Here is a 23,060-nt window from a genome sequence, read left to right on the forward strand (position 1 = left end):
TATAAACCCCTCACACCTCGCAATTACCGGAAATATAAGCCCCCCACACCGCACAATCACCGGAAATATAAAATATTACACACCGCGCAATCACCGGAAATATAAACCCCTCACACCGCGCAATCACCGGAAATATAAAACCCCCCACACCGCGCAATCACCGGAAATATAAAACCCCTCACACCGCGAAATCAGCGGAAATATAAACCCCCCGCCCCACACCGCGCAATCACCGGAAATATGAACCCCCCACACCGCGCAATCACCGGAAATATAAAACCCCTCACACCGCGCAATCACCGGAAATATAAAACCCCTCACACCGCGCAATCACCGGAAATACAAACCCCTCACACCGCGCAATCACCGGAAATATAAACCCCCTCACACCGGAAATATAAACCTCTTACACCGCGCAATCACCGGAAATATAAAACCCTCACACCGCGCAATCACCGGAAATATAAAACCCCACACACCGCGCAATCACCGGAAATATAAACCCCCACACACAACGCAATCACCGGAAATATAATCCCCCACACCGCGCAATCACCGGAAATATAAACCCCTCACACCGCGCAATCACCGGAAATATAAACCCCTCACACCGCGCAATCACCGGAAATATAAACCCCCCCCCCACACTGCGCAATCACCGGAAATATAAACCCCTCACACCGCGCAATCACCGGAAATATAAACCCCCTCACACCGCGCAATCACCGGAAATATAAACCCCTCACACCTCGCAATCACCGGAAATATAATCCCCTCATACCGCGCAATCACCGGAAATATAAAACCCCTCACACCGCGCAATCACCGGAAATATAAAACCCCTCACACCGCGCAATCACCGGAAATATAACCCCCCCACACCGCGCAATCACCGGAAATATAAACCCCTCACACCGCGCAATCACCGGAAATATAAACCCCTCACACCGCGCAATCACCGGAAATATAAACCCCTCACACCGCGCAATCACCGGAAATATAAAACCTCTCACACCGCGCAATCACCGGTAATATAAAACCCCCCACACCGCGCAATCACCGGAAATATAAACCCCTCACACCGCGCAATCACCGGAAATATAAAACCCCTCACACCGCGCAATCACGGGAAATATAAAACCTCTCACACCGCGCAATCACGGGAAATATAAACCCCTCACACCGCGCAATCTTCGGAAATATAACCCCCCCTCACACCGCGCAATCACCGGAAATATAACCCCCCCCCCACACCGCGCAATCACCGGAAATATAAACCCCTCACACCGCGCAATCACCGGAGATATGAACCCCCTCACACCGGAAATATAAAACCCCTCACACCGCGCAATCACCGGAAATATAAAACCCCTCACACCGCGCAATCACCGGAAATATAAAACCCCTCACACCGCGCAATCACCGGGAATATAAACCCCTCACACCGCGCAATCACCGGAAATATAAACCCCCTCACACCGGAAATATAAAACCCCTCACACCGCGCAATCACCGGAAATATAAAACCCCTCACACCGCGCAATCACCAAAAATATAAACCCCCTCACACCGTGCAATCACCGGAAATATAAAACCCCTCACACCGCGCAATCACCGGAAATATAAAACACCTCACACCGCGCAATCACCGGAAATATAAACCCCCCCACACCGCACAATCACCGGAAATATAAAACCCCCCACACCGCGCAATCACCGGAAATATAAAACCCCTCACACCGCGAAATCAGCGGAAATATAAACCCCCCACCCCACACCATCACCGGAAATATGAACCCCCCACACCGCGCAATCACCGGAAATATAAAACCCCTCACACCGCGCAATCGCCGGAAATACAAACCCCTCACACCGCGCAATCACCGGAAATATAAACCCCCTCACACCGGAAATATAAGCCCCTCACACCGCGCAATCACCGGAAATATAAAACCCTCACACCGCGCAATCACCGGAAATATAAAACCCCACACACCGCGCAATCACCGGAAATATAAACCCCCTCACACCACGCAATCACCGGAAATATAATCCCCCACACCGCGCAATCACCGGAAATATAAACCCCTCACACCGCGCAATCACCGGAAATATAAACCCCCCACACCGCGCAATCACCGGAAATATAAAACCCCTCACACCGCGCAATCACCGGAAATATAAAACCCCCCCACACCGCGCAATCACCGGAAATATAAACCCCTCACACCGCGCAATCACCGGAAATATAAACCCCCTCACACCGCGCAATCACCGGAAATATAAACCCCCTCACACCGCGCAATCACCGGAAATATAAACCCCTCACACCACGCAATCACCGGAAATATAAACCCCCTCACACCGGAAATATAAGCCCCTCACACCGCGCAATCACCGGAAATATAAAACCCTCACACCGCGCAATCACCGGAAATATAAAACCCCACACACCGCGCAATCACCGGAAATATAAACCCCCTCACACCACGCAATCACCGGAAATATAATCCCCCACACCGCGCAATCACCGGAAATATAAACCCCTCACACCGCGCAATCACCGGAAATATAAACCCCCCACACCGCGCAATCACCGGAAATATAAAACCCCTCACACCGCGCAATCACCGGAAATATAAAATCCCTCACACCGCGCAATCACCGGAAATATAAAACCCCCCCACACCGCGCAATCACCGGAAATATAAAACCCCTCACACCGCGCAATCACCGGAAATATAAACCCCTCACACCGCACAATCACCGGAAATATAAAACCCCTCACACCGCGCAATCACCGGAAATATAAAACCTCTCACACCACGCAATCACCGGAAATATAAAACCCCCCACACCGCGCAATGACCGGAAATATAAAACCCCTCACACCGCGCAATCACGGGAAATATAAAACCTCTCCCACCGCGCAATCACGGGAAATATAAACCCCTCACACCGCGCAATCTTCGGAAATATAACCCTCCACACACCGCGCAATCACCGGAAATATAAACCCCTCACACCGCGCAATCACCGGAAATATGAACCCCCTCACACCGGAAATATAAAACCCCTCACACCGCGCAATCACCGGAAATATAAAACCCCTCACACCGCGCAATCACCGGAAATATAAAACCCCTCACACCGCGCAATCACCGGGAATATAAACCCCTCACACCGCGCAATCACCGGAAATATAAACCCCCTCACACCGGAAATATAAAACCCCTCACACCGCGCAATCACCGGAAATATAAAACCCCTGACACCGCGCAATCACCGGAAATATAAAACCCCTCACACCGCGCAATCACCAAAAATATAAACCCCCTCACACCGCGCAATCACCGGAAATATAAACCCCTCACACCGCGCAATCACCGGAAATATAAAACCCCTCACACCGCGCAATCACCGGAAATACAAACCCCTCACACCGCGCAATCACCGGAAATATAAACCCCCTCACACCGTAAATATAAACCCCTTACACCGCGCAATCACCGCAAATATAAAACCCTCACACCGCGCAATCACCGGAAATATAAAACCCCACACACCGCGCAATCACCGGAAATATAAACCCCTCACACCACGCAATCACCGGAAATATAATCCCCCACACCGCGCAATCACCGGAAATATAAACCCCTCACACCGCGCAATCACCGGAAATATAAAACCCTCACACCGCGCAATCACCGGAAATATAAACCCCTCACACCGCGCAATCACCGGAAATATAAACCCCCTCACACCGGAAATATAAGCCCCTCACACCGCGCAATCACCGGAAATATAAAACCCCACACACCGCGCAATCACCGGAAATATAAACCCCCTCACACCACGCAATCACCGGAAATATAATCCCCCACACCGCGCAATCACCGGAAATATAAACCCCTCACACCGCGCAATCACCGGAAATATAAACCCCCCACACCGCGCAATCACCGGAAATATAAAACCCCTCACACCGCGCAATCACCGGAAATATAAAACCCCCCCACACCGCGCAATCACCGGAAATATAAACCCCTCACACCGCGCAATCACCGGAAATATAAACCCCCTCACACCGCGCAATCACCGGAAATATAAACCCCCTCACACCGCGCAATCACCGGAAATATAAACCCCTCACACCACGCAATCACCGGAAATATAAACCCCCTCACACCGGAAATATAAGCCCCTCACACCGCGCAATCACCGGAAATATAAAACCCTCACACCGCGCAATCACCGGAAATATAAAACCCCACACACCGCGCAATCACCGGAAATATAAACCCCCTCACACCACGCAATCACCGGAAATATAATCCCCCACACCGCGCAATCACCGGAAATATAAACCCCTCACACCGCGCAATCACCGGAAATATAAACCCCCCACACCGCGCAATCACCGGAAATATAAAACCCCTCACACCGCGCAATCACCGGAAATATAAAATCCCTCACACCGCGCAATCACCGGAAATATAAAACCCCCCCACACCGCGCAATCACCGGAAATATAAAACCCCTCACACCGCGCAATCACCGGAAATATAAACCCCTCACACCGCACAATCACCGGAAATATAAAACCCCTCACACCGCGCAATCACCGGAAATATAAAACCTCTCACACCACGCAATCACCGGAAATATAAAACCCCCCACACCGCGCAATGACCGGAAATATAAAACCCCTCACACCGCGCAATCACGGGAAATATAAAACCTCTCCCACCGCGCAATCACGGGAAATATAAACCCCTCACACCGCGCAATCTTCGGAAATATAACCCTCCACACACCGCGCAATCACCGGAAATATAAACCCCTCACACCGCGCAATCACCGGAAATATGAACCCCCTCACACCGGAAATATAAAACCCCTCACACCGCGCAATCACCGGAAATATAAAACCCCTCACACCGCGCAATCACCGGAAATATAAAACCCCTCACACCGCGCAATCACCGGGAATATAAACCCCTCACACCGCGCAATCACCGGAAATATAAACCCCCTCACACCGGAAATATAAAACCCCTCACACCGCGCAATCACCGGAAATATAAAACCCCTGACACCGCGCAATCACCGGAAATATAAAACCCCTCACACCGCGCAATCACCAAAAATATAAACCCCCTCACACCGCGCAATCACCGGAAATATAAACCCCTCACACCGCGCAATCACCGGAAATATAAAACCCCTCACACCGCGCAATCACCGGAAATACAAACCCCTCACACCGCGCAATCACCGGAAATATAAACCCCCTCACACCGTAAATATAAACCCCTTACACCGCGCAATCACCGGAAATATAAAACCCTCACACCGCGCAATCACCGGAAATATAAAACCCCACACACCGCGCAATCACCGGAAATATAAACCCCTCACACCACGCAATCACCGGAAATATAATCCCCCACACCGCGCAATCACCGGAAATATAAACCCCTCACACCGCGCAATCACCGGAAATATAAAACCCTCACACCGCGCAATCACCGGAAATATAAACCCCTCACACCGCGCAATTACCGGAAATATAAAACCCCCCCACACTGCGCAATCACCGGAAATATAAACCCCTCACACCGCGCAATCACCGGAAATATAAAACCCCTCACACCGCGCAATCACCGGAAATATAAACCCCCTCACACCGCGCAATCACCGGAAATATAAACCCCTCACACCACGCAATCACCGGAAATATAAACCCCTCACACCGCGCAATCACCGGAAATATAAAACCCCTCACACCGCGCAATCACCGGAAATATAAAACCCCACCACACCGCGCAATCACCGGAAATATAAAACCCCTCACACCGCGCAATCACCGGAAATATAAAGCCCTCACACCGCACAATCACCGGAAATATAAACCTCTCATACCGCGCAATCACCGGAAATATAATACCCCTCACACCGCGCAATCACCGGAAATATAAAACCTCTCACACCACGCAATCACCGGAAATATAAAACCCCCCACACCGCGCAATCACCGGAAATATAAAACCTCTCACAATGCGCAATCACGGGAAATATAAACCCCTCACACAGCGCAATCTTCGGAAATATAACCCTCCACACACCGCGCAATCACCGGAAATATAACCCACACCGCGCAATCACCGGAAATATAAACCCCTCACACCGCGCAATCACCGGAAATATGAACCCCCTCACACCGGAAATATAAAACCCCTCACACCGCGCAATCACCGGAAATATAAAACCCCTCACACTGCGCAATCACCGGAAATATAAAACCCCTCACACCGCGCAATCACCGGGAATATAAACCCCTCACACCGCGCAATCACCGGAAATATAAACCCCCTCACACCGGAAATATAAAACCCCTCACACCGCGCAATCACCGGAAATATAAAACCCCTGACACCGCGCAATCACCGGAAATATAAAACCCCTCACACCGCGCAATCACCGGAATTATAAAACCCCTCACACCGCGCAATCACCAAAAATATAAACCCCCTCACACCGCGCAATCACCGGAAATATAAACCCCTCACACCGCGCAATCACCGGAAATCTAAAACCCCTCACACCGCGCAATCACCCGAAATATAAACCCCCTCACACTGCGCAATCACCGGAAATATAAAACCCCTCACACCGCGCAATCACCGGAAATATAAACCCCTCACACCGCGCAATCACCGGAAATATAAACCCCCTCACACCAGAAATATAAAACCCCTAACACCGCTTAATCAGCGGAAATATAAAACCCCTCACACCGCCCAATCAACGGAAATATAAAACCCCTCACACCGTGCAATCACCGGAAATATAAAACCCCTCACACCGCGCAATCACCGGAAATAAAAAACACCTCACACCGCGCAATCACCGGAAATATAAAACCCCTCACACCGCGCAATCACAGGAAATATAAACCCCTCACACCTCGCAATTACCGGAAATATAAGCCCCCCACACCGCACAATCACCGGAAATATAAAACATTACACACCGCGCAATCACCGGAAATATAAACCCCTCACACCGCGCAATCACCGGAAATATAAAACCCCCCACACCGCGCAATCACCGGAAATATAAAACCCCTCACACCGCGCAATCACCGGAAATATAAAACCCCTCACACCGCGCAATCACCGGAAATATAAAACGCCTCACACCGCGCAATCACCGGAAATATACAACCCCCCACACCGCGCAATCACCGGAAATATAAAACCCCTCACACCGCGCAATCACTGGAAATATAAACACCTCACACCGCGCAATCACCGGAAATATAAAACCCCTCACACCGCGCAATCACCGGAAATATAACCCCTCACACCGCGCAATCACCGGAAATATAAACCCCTCACACCGCGCAATCACCGGAAATATAAAACCCCCCCACACCGCGCAATCACCGGAAATATAAACCCCTCACACCGCGCAATCACCGGAAATATAAAACCCCTCACACCGCGCAATCACCGGAAATATAAAACCCCTCACACCGCGCAATCACCGGAAATATAAAACCCCTCACACCGCGCAATCACCGGAAATATAAACCCCTCACACCGCGCAATCACCGGAAATATAAACCTCTAACACCGCGCAATCACCGGAAATATAATTCCCTCATACCGCGCAATCACCGGAAATATAAAACCCCTCTCACCGCGCAATCACCGGAAATATAAAACCCCTCACACCGCGCAATCACCGGAAATATAAAACCCCTCACACCGCGCAATCACCGGAAATATAACCACCCCACACCGCGCAATCACCGGAAATATAAACCCCTCACACCGCACAATCACCGGAAATATAAACCCCTCACACCGCGCAATCACTGGAAATATAAACCCCTCACACCGCGAGGAGGAGTACATCAGGATATATGTAACCCAGTTTTGCCCGTTTGTATAAACGGAGACCCCTATTAGACCGTGTCAGTGTCCGGTTTTCCCAAGCATACACCACCGAGACGTTTATTTCTATTGAGGAGTCCTTGGTACATTTTAAAGGGAGGCTTCAATTCCGCGAGTACCTGCCGAGTAAGAGGGCAAGGTATGGCGTGAAGATGTATAAGCGGTGCGAGAGTGCATCAGGGTATACCTACAAATTTAGGATATATGAAGGGAAGGACACCAGTATTCAGCCCCCAGAATGCCCTCCCCCCCCTTACTGGGAGTTAATGCAAAAATTGTGTGGGATTTGGTGCACCCACTGCTAGACCAGGGTTACCACCTCTACCTGGATAATTTTTATACCAGCGTCCCTCTCTTCAACTGCCTCGCTTCCAGAAGTCATGCGGCACCGCTAGAAGAAATCTGAGAGGCCTCCCTAAGACTCTGCTTGGGCAAACACTCAGAGGGGGTGAGAGCAGGGCACAATCTAGCAGCAACATATTGTGTGTCAAGTACAAGGACAAGAGAGATGTCACACCAGTACCCATGTACCTGTACGAGGTACCAGTACAAAGACCCCTAAACCAGACTGCATCCTGGACTACAGTAGGTACATGGGAGGGGTGGACTTGTTAGATCAAGCCCTGAAGCCCTACAGCGCCATGCGGTGTGGTATAAGAAGCTGGCCGTGCACATCATACAGATGGCATTGTACAATGTGTACGTGTTACGTCGATGTACAGGCCAGAGGGGAACTTTCCTGAAATTTCAAGAGGTGGTTATCAAGAAACTAATTTTTAGGGACCAAGAAGGGGGGGGGCACCCAGTACTTCTGGAAGCATGGCCACATGCATCATACCAGGGCAACACTTTCCAGGAGAAGTTCCCCAAACTGGCAAGAAAGGAAAAAGTGAAAATAGGTACAAAGTCTGCTATAAGAGGGGGATAAGGAAGGACACAATATATCAATGTGACACGTGTCCCGAAAAACTAAGGCTCCATATGAAAGAGTGCTTCAAAATTTATCATACATCCTGTAAAGGATTTGCCAGACACAGGTTCTGTGTCGACGCCCGTGGGCAATCAGTCTGCACCTGCTCCTATGTCTGTGAGACTGACTCCATCTTCCACCACTCAGGATGTCAGGCTTAGGAGTGGGAGAGCCTATCACAGCCTGGCCAGACGGAGCTAGTTCCCGCCCACTGTCTATTTATAGCTGCCTTTCCTGTTCCTCCTTTGCCTGTGATTCTTCTATGCTTGTTTCCTGGCTTGCTGCTGCTGCTGCTTGTACTACTGATCCTCTGCTTGTTATTGACCTTGGCTTTCTGACAACTCTCCTGCTCAGCGTTTTGTACCTCGCTCACTCCTTGTTTGACTCGGCTCGTTCACCACTCTTGTTGCTCACGGTGTCTCCGTGGGCAGCTGCCCCGTTTCCCTATCTTCTGTGTACCCCTGTCTGTTTTGTCTGTCTTGCACTTACTGAGCGTAGGGACCGTCGCCCAGTTGTACCCTGTCGCTTAGGACGGGTCGTTGCAAGTAGGCAGGGACTGAGTGGCGGGTAGATTAGGGCTCACCTGTCTGTCTCCCTACCTTGTCATTACACATCCCTTGATTTTTAATCTACCCCAGTTTTACTTACCCTGATGCACTCCGCACAGCTTATCCCCCCTTTCCCCTCTGAGCCCTGCTGCATGCCCAGGCAGCTGATAACAGCCACATGTAGGGTATTGCCATACCCGTGGGAACATACATTACAGTTTATAGGGTGTGTGTCTCCGGTCAAAATGCTCACTACACCTCTAAATGAATGCCTTAAGGGGTGTAGTTTTTAAAATGGGGTCACTTCTTGGAGGTTTCAACTGTACTGTTACCTCAGGGGCTTCTGCATACATGACTTCGCACCAGAAAATCCCCAGTAGGCCAAATGGTGGTCCTTTCCTTCTGAGCCCTCCCATGGTCCCAAACGTCAGTTTATCACCACAAATTGGGCATTGCCGCACTCAGGACAAATTGGGCAACAAAATGGGGTATTTTATTTCTTGTGAAAATAAGAAATTTTCAGCCAAAACTACATATTATTGGAAAAAATACATTTTGTTTGAATTCCCAGCCCAATTCAAATAAGTTATGTGAAAAAACTATGGGGTCAAAATGGTCACAACCCCAATAAATGAATTCCTTGAGGGGGTAGTTTCCAAAATGGGGTCACTTCTGGTGGGTTTCCATTGCTTTGATACCTCTGGGGCTCTGCAAATGCGACATGGCACCCGAAAACCAATCCAGCAAAATCTGGACTCCAAAGAACAAATAGTGCTCCTTTCCTTCTAAGCCCCCCTATGGGCCCAAACGGCAGTTTAGCACCACAAATGGGGTATTGCTGCACTCAGGACAAATTGGGCAACAAAATGGAGTGTTTTATTTCTTGTGAAAATAAGAAATTTTTAGCTAAAACTACATATTATTGGAAAATATATATTTTTTTTAAATTCCCAGCCCAATTCAAATAAGTTCTGTGAAGAAACTATGGGGTCTAAATGGTCACATTACCCATCAATTAATTCCTTGAGGGGTGTAGTTTCCAAAATGGGGTCACTTCTGGTGGGTTTCCATTGCTTTGATACCTCTGGGGCTCTGCAAATGCGACATTGCACCCGAAAACCAATCCAGCAAAATCTGCACTCCAAAGAACACACAGCACTCCTTCCCTTCTGAGGCCACCCATGGGCCCAAACGGCAGTTTATCACCACAAATGGGTTATTGCTGCACTCAGGACAAATTGGGCAACAAAATGGGGTATTTTGTTCCTTGTGAAAATAAGAAATGTTGATGAAAAATGACATCTTATTGGAAAAAATGTATTTTTTTTTCATTTCACAGCCCAATTCAAATACGTGCTGTGTAAAAACTGTGGGGTCAAAATGGTAACAACAACCATAAATTAATTCCTTGAGGGGTGTAGTTTCCGAAATGGGGTCACTTCTGGTGGGTTTTCATTGCTTTGATATCTCTGGGGCTCTGCAAATGCGACATGGCACCCGAAAACCAATCCAGCAAAATCTGGACTCCAAAGAACAAATAGTGCTCCTTTCCTTCTAAGCCCCCCTATGGGCCCAAACGGCAGTTTAGCACCACAAATGGGGTATTGCTGCACTCAGGACAAATTGGGCAACAAAATGGAGTGTTTTATTTCTTGTGAAAATAAGAAATTTTTAGCTAAAACTACATATTATTGGAAAATATATATTTTTTTTAAATTCCCAGCCCAATTCAAATAAGTTCTGTGAAGAAACTATGGGGTCTTAATGGTCACAATACCCATCAATTAATTCCTTGAGGGGTGTAGTTTCCAAAATGGGGTCACTTCTGGTGGGTTTCCATTGCTTTGATACCTCTGGGGCTCTGCAAAAGCGACATGGCACCCGAAAACCAATCCAGCAAAATCTGCACTCCAAAGAACACACAGCGCTCCTTCCCTTCTGAGGCCACCCATGGGCCCAAACGGCAGTTTATCACCACAAATGGGTTATTGCTGCACTCAGGACAAATTGGGCAACAAAATGGGGTATTTTGTTCCCTGTGAAAATAAGAAATGTTGATGAAAAATGACATCTTATTGGAAAAAATGTATTTTTTTTTCATTTCACAGCCCAATTCAAATACGTGCTGTGGAAAAACTGTGGGGTCAAAATGGTAACAACAACCATAAATTAATTCCTTGAGGGGTGTAGTTTCCGAAATGGGGTCACTTCTGGTGGGTTTTCATTGCTTTGATATCTCTGGGGCTCTGCAAATGCGACATGGCACCCGAAAACCAATCCAGCAAAATCTGGACTCCAACAAACACATAGCTCTCCTTTCCTTCTGAGCCCTCCAATGGGCCCAAACGGCAATTTATCACCACAAATGGGGTATTGCCGCACTCAGGACAAATTGGGCAACAAAATGGGGTATTTTGTTACCTGTGAAAATAAGACATTTTGATAAAAAATGACATCTTATTGGAAAAAATTTCATTTTTTTAATTTCATAGCCCAATTCAAATACGTGCTGTGTAAAAACTGTGGGGTCAAAATGGTAACAACAACCACAAATGAATTCCTTGAGGGGTTTAGTTTCCGAAATGGGGTCACTTTTTGGGGATTCCTACTGTTTTGGCACCTCAACACCTCTTCACACCTGGCATGCTGCCTAAAATATATTCTAATAAAAAAGAGGCCTCAAAATGCACTAGGCGCTTCTTTGCTTCTGGGGCTTGTGTTTCAGTCCACGAGCGCACTAGAGACACATGTGGGACATTTCTAAAAACTGCAGAATCTGGACAATACATATTTAGTATTGTTTTTCTGGTAAAACCTTCTGTGTTACAGAATTTTTTTTTATACAATTGAAATTCAGCAAGAAAAATTAAATTTGCAAATTTCACGTCTACTTTTCTTGAATTTCTGTGAAATGCCTGAAGGGTTAAATAAACTTTCTAAATGCTGTTTTGAATACTTTGATGGGTCTAGTTTTCAAAATGGGGTGTTTTATGGGGGTTTCTAATACATAGGCCTCTCAAAGCCACTTCGGAACTGAACAGGTACCTTAAAAAAGGGCTTTTGAAATTTTCTTAAAAATATGAAAAATTGCTGTTTATGTTCTAAGCCTTGTAACGTCCAAGAAAAATAAAAGAATGTTCAAAAAACTATGCCAATCTAAAGTAGACATATGGGAAATGTGAGCTAGTAACTATTTTGGGTGGTATAACTGTCTGTTTTACAAGCAGATGCATTTATATTTTGAAAAATGCTATTTTTTATAAATTTTCTCTACATTTTGCAATTTTTCACCAATAAACACTGAATATATCGTCCAAATTTTGCCAATAACATAAAGCCCAATGTGTCACGAGAAAACAATCTCAGAATCGCTTGGATAGGTTTAAGCATTCCGACGTTATTACCACATAAAGTGAAATATGTCAGATTTCAAAAATGCGTCCTTAAGGGGTTAATAATGTAATTCCCCCAAAAAAATTTAGTTCAGGGACATTGGGGGTCCATTATCTGTAATTGATAGCAGTGGGATTTTGTACTGGAAAATGTAATTCCAGGACTTGATCACCCACAAATAAATAAAATCATAAAGAGTAAAATTAGTTTCACGGTCTGAAAAAATATGCTCTATGACCTTTCCCAAAAGAAATCCTCCCTACTTGGAAATCCCACAAACTAAAAAGAAAATATAAATAAATCGACTCCCTAAAAAGACCCACACCCCCTTTTTTTTTTTTTGTGTTAATATTAGTAATTGTAATCTGTGTGATAGGTTTTGAAAGAGGGGTAGTTTCAAAGGCCTGGTTTTGATAGACACATGGGGAGTAAAAGCGGGTATCCCTACTCCTTCCCTGCTTACTACATACCCGGCACCTTTTTTGGAGATATTTTTGGGTCTCGGTGAAAGGGACGGGGTGTAAAAAGTGGCGCTCTGAAAGTCTGCGCACATATTCAGACTCGCAGGTATAGTGGAATCAAAACTCCTGCTCCTGGTACTGAAAAAAAGTGAGCGTTACTTAGGCCTTTTTAAAAAGAACAAAACTGTTATACGTAGTAATCTGAATTAAGGAGATTGGCACCTTTTTGTACTAGGCATATTTTTTCTTCACCGGGTAAGGTTGAAGCACCTGGTCTGAAAGATCTACACCCCCAATAAATTTGTTTCATTTTTACCCCATATCTGGCTCGTTTGGAGGGGATGAATTGACAAAAAGAAATACGGCCTTTAAAGCTCATAAGTGATTCATCTACAGATAAATCCCTTAGAAGGGCGATTAATGGCATTAATTTATTAAGCCAATCACAGCCTGGGTCACTTCTTGGGGGGACTTGGGAATTATTGGTAAAATACATGAACCGCATTAGGGCTTCATAGCGGTTTCTGGACATCACTGCTACAAATATAGGGATAGCGTGGACAGCACTAGAAGTCCAGTAGGACCGGACAGATGTTTTTGTTTTTTTAACCAAACCCAAATTGAGAGTAATGCCTAAAAATATTTTAATTTCTGGGACACTTGTGCCATTCCACATTCTTAAGTACATAGATGCAGACTTTTGCAGAACAAATTAAATAGCATAAAGATTAGTCTGCTGGACAATTAATTGTAGGACTGTATCACATACGTATAAATAAAAAAAATCATAGGCTGTAATATTTGCAACATCGACATTAATTCCTGGAGTCGCTTCCATTTGGGGTACTTGGGGAGAAAACTATAGTGCGGGATCCCACATTGCAGGAGGGACTGCAACACTCGGCCCTGCACTTGACACCTCGACAGCGACGGCTGTATCTACCACCATAGGGCTATGGGGTCCAGTGGTAGAATTGGAATCGCCACTGTCGGAAAAAGGTTCCGCTTCTGAAGCGGTGTCGGTCTCTCAGAACTGTCGAAGCATAGTGAGGCTTGCTCCGCACGGTACATTCTCTGAGACATTATGTGTGGGTACATACACAAGCTCTATACGTCCTAATATAACCTAAAGTAAGCCTAAGAATAACACTAAGGCCGAGTTCCTACACGTAGCGGAAATTCCGCAGCATTTTCAGTAGCAGCAAAGTAGGTGAGATTTACCAAATCTCATGCCCACGCTGCGGAAAAAAACCTGCAGTGTAAACGTCAATAAATTTACCTGCGGTGCAGAATTTAATTCCGCAGCATGTCAAATTATGCTGAGTTATTGTTGATTTTCCATTGCGAGTATTCACATTCAATTCAATGAGGATTCAAAACCCGCAACAGAAAGCCAAGTTTTGCGGCGTAATTGTAAAGATCGCACTTCCGGAAAAAAAACCAAAAACATACTTACCCAAAATGCCCTCCTTCCTCCTGGGATGACGTTGCGTCCCATATGACCCCTGCAGCCAATCACAGGCTGCAGCATCACAGTTCTTGCAATGTCATCCAGGGAGGCTGGAGCGGACATCAGAGGAGGGAGGGTGTAAGTATGAACGGCTTTTTTCCGCAGCGAATATTGCATTAGAAAAACTGCACCACAATGTAGTGCGATTTTGGGACGAAATATACTGCGGGTTCTAGGTTGGACACGCTGCGTGATTTTTACGTAGCGTATCCGCCCCTGTGGGTACCCAGCTTAAAACTTTTTTTTTTCTTTTTTTTTTGTTTTGCTTGTTTCGTTTTTGTTTTTTATAACAGACGTAAAAATAAAATAAAGCCCTAACCCTAATGAAGCCCTGATCTAGCCTTACAGATAGTACTGCTATTACAGCCCTAAATCCTAACCTTAATCTATTATATAATATATATATATATATATATATATATATATATATATATAAAAATATATATATTAGGTAGAAAAAAGTTGCACTTCAGAGAGTTCAAGTATCACGGTGCTATGCGTCCTTGACCGTCATCCACACGGTCCTGAATTGGATACACAAACAAGGAAATAGACGCAGCACTCCAAAAGTAGTTGCAAAGATAGTGGTTTATTCACCCATGTACAGAAATAGCTACGTTTCAGTCCTCTCAGCAGGACCTTTGTCAAGCTTGACAAAGGTCCTGCTGAGAGGACTGAAACATAGCTATTTCTGTACATGGGTGAATAAACCACTATCTTTGCAACTACTTTTGGAGTGCTGCGTCTATTTCCTCGTTTGTATATATATATGTATATATATATATATATATATATATATATATATATATATATATACGTATGTATATATATAATTAGGTGATCGGGGTGTTTTTTTCGTAGTGCACACTGATCTACTTTTGATAGTTCATTGTATGACTGCAAAATAATTCCCAACAGTTGCCGGGTTCCTCGATCAGCACGGGGGGGGGGGCGGTCTATGGCTCTTCTTGTAGGGACAGTCCATCAGCATTTTGGTGTTGGCTTCCCCGTTTGTATTGGATGGAGAAGCTGTAAGGTTGTAAGGACAGGCTCCACCGCAGTAATCGTCCATTGTCCCCTGACCCTCGGTTCAGCCATGTGAGGGGATTGTGATCCGTTACAATTGTAAAGTCTCTGTCATAAAGGTATGGCTGTAATTTTGAGAGCCCATACGATGGCAGGGCACTGTCTTTCAATAGTGGCACAGGCAACTTCCCGATCTAGTAGTTTACGACTGATGAAAGCAACTGGATGTTCAAGCCCAGCCGCGTTTATCTGGCTAAGAACTGCTCCAATACCGTAGGTGGATGCATCTGTCTGCACAAGGAACCTGTGCTTGTAGTCTGGTGCGGCCAAGACAGGGGCAGTGGTGAGAGCCGTCTTTAATGCTATAAAGGCTTCCTCACAGGCAGGTGTCCACTTCACCATACTAGGCATGTTTTTGCGGGTCAGGTCATTTAGGGGCTTTGCCAGGGAACTGAAATCGGAAACTCATTTTCGGTAGTAACTGGCGGTCCTCAAAAAGGCCAGTACTTGTTTCTTATTTTTAGAGGTAGGCCAGTTGCTAATGGCTTCCACCTTGGCAGGCTCAGGTCTTAGGTTCCCCTCCTACTCTGTGCCCCAGATATTGCACCTCAGCCATACCCAACTGGCATTTATCAGGACGAATTGTCAGTCCTGCTGCAAGAATATGGTCTAACACTATGCCTAAGTGTTTAAGATGTTCCTCCCATGATGTGCTGAAAATGGCAATATCATCCAAGTATGCACAGGCAAAGTCCTGACATTGTTCTAACAGCCGGTCTACCGATCTTTGGAAGGTTGCTGGGGCATTTTTCATCCCAAAGGGCATTCCCAGGAACTCAAGAGTCCAAAGGGGGTAATAAATGCAGATCGCTTCCGGGTGTCCTCTTTTAGGGGTATCTGCCAGTACCCCTTGCTCAAGTCTTATGTAGTTACAAATTAAACACTGGCCAGCCGATCCAACAGATCATCAATCTGGGGCATAGGGTACTCGTCACATTTGATGGCATCATTTAGGCTCCGGTAATCTACGCAGAATCGCGTTGTGCCATCCTTTTTGGGCACCAGTATCAGAGGGGAGGCCCAGGGGCTCTGAGATGGCCTAATAATCCCAAGTTGTTTCATGTCCGCCAGTTCATTCTTGATCATGTCCCGAACGGCCTCAGGAACTCGGTAGCGGGCCTGCTGGATCGGGCGTTGTCCTGGAGTTTCCACGTGGTGGTGAGTGTTGTCCGTCCGGCGCTGAGGAAAACACGGAAGCCCTCGGTCCCAGCAAGCCGAGAATATCACCCTTTTGGATATTCAACAGATGGGGTCCCAGGGGCACTTGGTCCAGAGTACCCCCAGCTCGAGCCAGATGTAGAAAGTCCGGGAGGGAGTTGTCTCCTTCCTTATCACTAGGGGGATAGCAAATGGCCAAAACAGGTAGGGACCGGTCGTGGTAATCTTTCAGCATGTTGATGTGGACAGTCTCTTGTCGCCGGCCACTAGGGTTCATGGCAATGACGTAATTAGTGTCATTACATTTTCGGATAACTCGGTAAGGGCCATCCCATGTTGCTTGAAGCTTGTTGGCAGGGGCAGCGATAATCATGAGCACTTGTTGCCCTTCAATAAATTCACGGGTCCTTGCTTTCCGATCATACCAGGTCTTCTGGCTATACTGGGCCCCTTGCAGGCGTTCTTTAGCCAAGGTCACTAGTCGGGTAAGGCGTTCTCGAAATTCCAGAACATAAGGAATGACAGGTACTCCAGTGTCGGTGATATCTCCCAGTATTCCTTTAGAAGGGTGAGGACCCCACGGACCCTTCGACCATAGAGCAGTTCGAAAGGCGAAAATCCGGTTGACTCTTGGGTAGGCAAACAGGAGATGTGGCAGGTATTGCTCCCAGTTCCGTTCAGTGTCTGCAAAGGCACGTAGCAAATTTTTAGGGTTCCATTAAAATGGTCACACAGTCCATTGGTTCGGGGTGGTATGGGGTGGTGCGAATGGCTCGGACGCCGCAGGAACTGGACCAAGTCTGACGTGAACTGGATCCCTTGATCTGATAGTATTTCACTGGGAAATCCTACTCGGGTGAAGACGTAACAAGAGCCTCTGCTACCTTTATGGCTGTAATGCTGGACAGAGCCACGGCCTCAGGATACCGGTGGCATAATCCACCACCGTCAGGATATACTGTTTCCCTGTTCTGCTGGGGTGCACTAGAGTTCCTATTATATCTACAGCTAAAAGCTGAAATGGCTCCTCAATGATTGGCAGGGGTTGCATGGGTACCTTGTGACGGGCGCCTGGATGTCGCATCCATTGGCACAAATCACAGGTACGGCAGTATTGAACTATCGATTGCGAAATGCCAGGCCAGTAAAAGTTGTGGGTGAGTCTTTTCTCTGTCCGTTTCCTACCTTTATGTCTAAATAAGGGGATGTCATGAGCCAGTTGGAGTAGTTGCAGCCTATACTTTTGAGGGACAATGAGTTGCTTGGTAGTCACTTCAGGGATGATCCCACCCCGGGCCTCTACTAAACGATAATACAATCCCTTATCTCTGGTGATCCTATCCCCATTCTTTCCCTCCTGCCCAGTTTCTGCCCTTAGTTTAATAGCTGCCAAGGTCGGATCATCTTCTATTTCTTGCCTAAACTCTTCTCGGTCCCAAAAGTCCCCCAATGTAGAATCAGTTGATGCAGCTCTTACCAGTTCGGTTGGGGGTCCTGGAGGCTGCTCCACAGTCAATTCCGAAACTCTCTGTGCTTGGGCAGCTTGGTGTCGGGTGACGACTCCCACAAAATGGCACTGTAATTCCCCAATGTCATTCCCAAGGAGAACATCCACAAGGAGTCCCCCCATAACACCAATCCAGAGTCTTTCCCCGTAACCATAATTCAAATGTACAGCAGCCTTCTGGATATATTTGCGAGTACACCCTACAAGTTCGATGGGTATTCCTGGGCCTTGATCGATTGCCTCTGGCCGAACAACACGGGGGTCAGCAATGGTCAGGAATGCCCCAGTGTCATCCTGCAGATGGCGCTGCCTTTGCTCTGGGTAACTTTGCGTAAGGGGTTGAATGCTATACATGCCAGAGGGTGTCTCCATGGTTCAGGGTTCAGCAGTCCACTCTGGTGGGGGTGGTGGTAACTCTTCCTCAGGCAGGATGGAGTGCACAAGATGCCGAGGGCGAGGGGGAAAAGATCGGAGCTCCCTTCGATTTCTTGAGGGGCACCTGGACTGTAAAGGGCCCGGCTGACCCCACCTATAACATTTCCTTTCTGAGAACCTTCCATATCGTGGTCAGAATTGTGGGGTCCCCGGATTGTTTGGCCTGGTTGTCATCGGCCTGCGGATGGGTTGAGGGGCATATATGACAGGAGGTGCCCGGGGGGCTGGGTTCGGCTGAGGTTTATTGTCCAGCAGACTCCTCCACTGAGGTTTGATGGTTAGTGCCTCATCAGCCAGGGCTGCAGCTCTATTCAATGTTGATGGCTCACATTCCCGGAACCATTTCCGTATTTCCTGGGGGCACTTGGCTTAAAACTGGAACCCATGCAGAATATCTTCCACAGTGAATCCACTTCCAGCCATCTCCGACACGCCTGGGACATTTTATGGGCATACATCCTAAAAGATCCTCCAGTAGTACAGGGAAGGTCTCAGAATTGGGCCCGATGTGAGTCTGGCATGACTACATAGTAATACAAAATAGTTTGTTTCACAATGTTTTAGTCCCGGTTCCACTGTGCGTCTAGGGTCCGGTATGCTTCTGCGGCTCCACCTTCAAGGAGCCCCACTAAAAAACGCATCCAATCAGAGGTGGGTACATCCAGCAGGGCGCTCTGATGTTCAAAGTCCTAGAAAAACCCTTCCACATCCCCAGTTACCTCATAAAATGTCTTGAAGTACTTCTGGATGACCCGTAAAGGTTCCTGGATTCTCTGGTTCTCACCCCAGGTAATATTCTAGCCTCTTTCAGCCTCCATTGCAGCTTGTCTCTGTTTTTTGCCATGCGAGCAGCTTCCAACTGATACTCCGGAGTAACGACTGGTCCCAGATCTGCCATTTCCTCCTCTTACCACACCAACCATTGGCTCTTAGTGGTAAGAGCCCCTGTCTCTGGAGCATGTCCATTAGCCACCTGGGAGGAGGTGATCTGGCTAGCACTCACCAGTAGATCAATTAATGGCTTTTTAGATAGTCACTGGTAGTTCAGTCCAAGTTCTCGGGCTCGTTCTTGGAGACTAAGGACGGTCCAGTTACGGAACTCATTCGCTGGGTGGTTCTCCATGGGGCTGCGCTCTGTTGATCCCGCTTCTGACACCAGTTGTCATGGGGTTCGTTAGGTTAATATACGATCAACAGAGCCAGTGAAGACAGGGCAACTCCAACAGTATTTATTGTATCCAATGCTGACAGACCAGGTCGCCCTCCACGCAGGGACAGCACACAGTCCACAATATCAGGTAAATACAGGAAACTCCTCAGAGCGCTGGCCTCAGCTTCAGCTCTCATTAAAGTCTACATCCAGGAGATCCCTCTCTTCCCCACGTCAAGCCCTTATATACCCCTCAGGGGGAGGAACATCTTGGCAGTTTCTAGTCACCATCATTTGTTATAATGACTTTAGTTTGTATTTCTACTGTCTGTATGTGAGTTGTGGTCTTTTGTACTATTATGTGTATTGTCCAACTATTGTCTGCCACAGAAAGGATGAGAACACAGGTCGGGGAGGTAATTGGATCTGCTGGGTTTGCTGCTCTGCACACTAGCTGAGTGATGGTGGTGCCTCCTGATGATCCCCTGTGGGGACTGGACAATGAGGACACTTTATGTCTTATGGCTGCGCGACCTGTGGTACCTGATTACAAAATGCATCCCTGAGGGCTCACAATAAACCACACAAAATGCATCATCACAACACATATAGCTTTTGAGGCAGATTTTTTAACTGAAGCCAGGTATTGATTCAAAGGTCTTTGCTTAAACTTCTCCCTCCTGCTTGATCCACTTCTGGCTTTGGCTCAAAAGAATGCATGTGTGTTTCCAGCCTAATATGAACGTCATACATGTGTCAACTTTGTGTCAACTTTTGTGTTTTGTAACAAAATCACACAATACATTTTTAATCCTTACAGAAATTCCCAGTACGAATTCTGAGGGAAACTTCATGTTATCGATTAATTATAAAGTAGAAGATGAAGAGATCATGCAGCAGTCTTCAGGAGAAAACCTCATTACCCTTAATGTACAGCCAGGACTTCAAAGTACAGATCTGTTACATAATTCCACTAATCATGAGGAATCTTCTCCTGACCAACCACAGATAGTTGCAACAAGTACAGGTCAAAGAGTGGGTAAAAGGTTTCAATGTTGTAAACCGTTCACAAAATGTTCTCGTCATTTTACAAACAGAAGAATTAACGCGGGAGGTAAGCTGTATTCATGTTCAGAATGTGGGAAAATTTTTACAGATAAATCACATCTTGTTTTACATGGGAGAAGTCACACAGGAGAGAAGCCGTATTCATGTCCACTATGTGAGAAATGTTTTTCACAAATATCAGATCTTGTTAGACATGAGAGAATTCACACAGGGGAGAAGCCATACTCATGTTCAGAATGTGGGAAATGTTTTACACAAAAATCAAGTCTTGCTAAACATGTGAGAATTCACACAGGAGAGAAGCCATATTCATGTTCAGAATGTGGGAAATGTTTTAAAGATAGTTCAAGTCTTGTTAGACATGGAAGAATTCACACAGGAGAGAAGCCACATTCATGTTCAGAATGTGGAAAATGTTTTGCTACTAAAGACAAACTTAGGGATCATCAGAGAACTCACACAGGAGAGAAGCCTTATTCATGTTCAGAATGTGGGAAATGTTATACAGATAAATCAAGTCTTGTTATTCATGAGAGAATTCACACAGGAGAGAAACCGTATTCATGTTCAGAATGCAGGAAATGTTTTATAGATAAATCACGTCTTGTTAAACATGAGAGAAGTCACATGGGGAAAAGCCATGTTCATGTTCAGAATGTGGGAAATGTTTTAATAGTATAGGCAAACTTGGGGCTCATCAGAGAAGTCACACAGTGGAAAAGTCGTTTTGATGTTCAGGAGAATCCAGAGTGACAGTAAGGACAATGTGAGTTTTTGTTTTTAAAATAAATGGACATTTTTATATTTGACTTTCATTAAAACAGTATAACAAGATATAGGTGATGGAATTTAACAAAAAAACACTAACAAATTAACTTTGCAGTTAGAAAAAAAAAATGCAAAAGATTTTTTATTTTTTTTGTAAATATCAGAAGTGTATTATCACTACCTTAAACACCTACAATTAGAATCAGGTGTGGAGCACGAAATCACGCACATATGCGGTGGCGAATGGATACATGATTTTTCTGGTAATACCACAGTATTTACCTGCTACATCGTGTACACATTCGTCACTTATGTAAGTAATGTTGCGGCTGGCGATTTCATTTGTTCTTACCCTCAGGTAAGATTCACTTCTGGGAAAGCTTTGTAGCAGAAATTTGTGAAACTGAAAACCATTCCATACAGGGTTGTTTCTGCAGCATGCACATGGATACTAGAAAGCCCCATTCAAATAAATGGGACAGCAGCAGACATTTCTGAAACACTGCTATTTGTGACCTGGAGTTTGACTCATTCCTTCATTTATATTTTACATGTCTTTTTAATACACTCTTGGATTTGGCTAAAAAAGCTGCAAGTGTGATTCCAGCCTTAGAGAGGATCTAGGAGGAATGTGTCTCATTTAAACCTTTGACATTTGGTTTGCCCTTTGTTATTGAAATGTGTGGTATCACCATGCCAGAATGCTCTGAGGCCTTCAGAAAGGTTATGGATGTCTATAATTCAGGAACGGGAAGATGGCCAAAATATTAGATGTCAATCATTCCACTGTCCAGAAAACCATCTACATGTGGAGATTTCAGACAACTGCCAATTGGTCCAGGCCAGTCTGTCTCCGTAAGATCAGCCTGAGAGCAGAACACAAGATGCTGAAATAAGTTTCTGAGAACCCCATAATTTCTTTAAAGATCTACATGAAGATTTTGCCACTCTTGATGTCTACAATTGCAAAAATCAAAACTACATGTGGGTGTGCCAAAAGAAAACCTTAGCTATCCAGAAAAAAACATCAGGGAAAGAGTGA

At 46.1% G+C, this 23,060-nt stretch overlaps 1 pseudogene; it reads left to right on the forward strand.

The window, feature by feature from the left end:
- The window catches only part of LOC142704461 (uncharacterized), a 36,991-nt pseudogene extending 14,907 nt beyond the window's left edge, over window positions 1-22,084 (forward strand).
- Window positions 22,085-23,060: the final 976 nt, after the last annotated feature.

The sequence above is a fragment of the Rhinoderma darwinii genome, unplaced genomic scaffold, assembly GCF_050947455.1.
Source record: "Rhinoderma darwinii isolate aRhiDar2 unplaced genomic scaffold, aRhiDar2.hap1 Scaffold_3320, whole genome shotgun sequence".
Taxonomy (NCBI): Eukaryota; Metazoa; Chordata; class Amphibia; order Anura; family Rhinodermatidae; genus Rhinoderma; species Rhinoderma darwinii.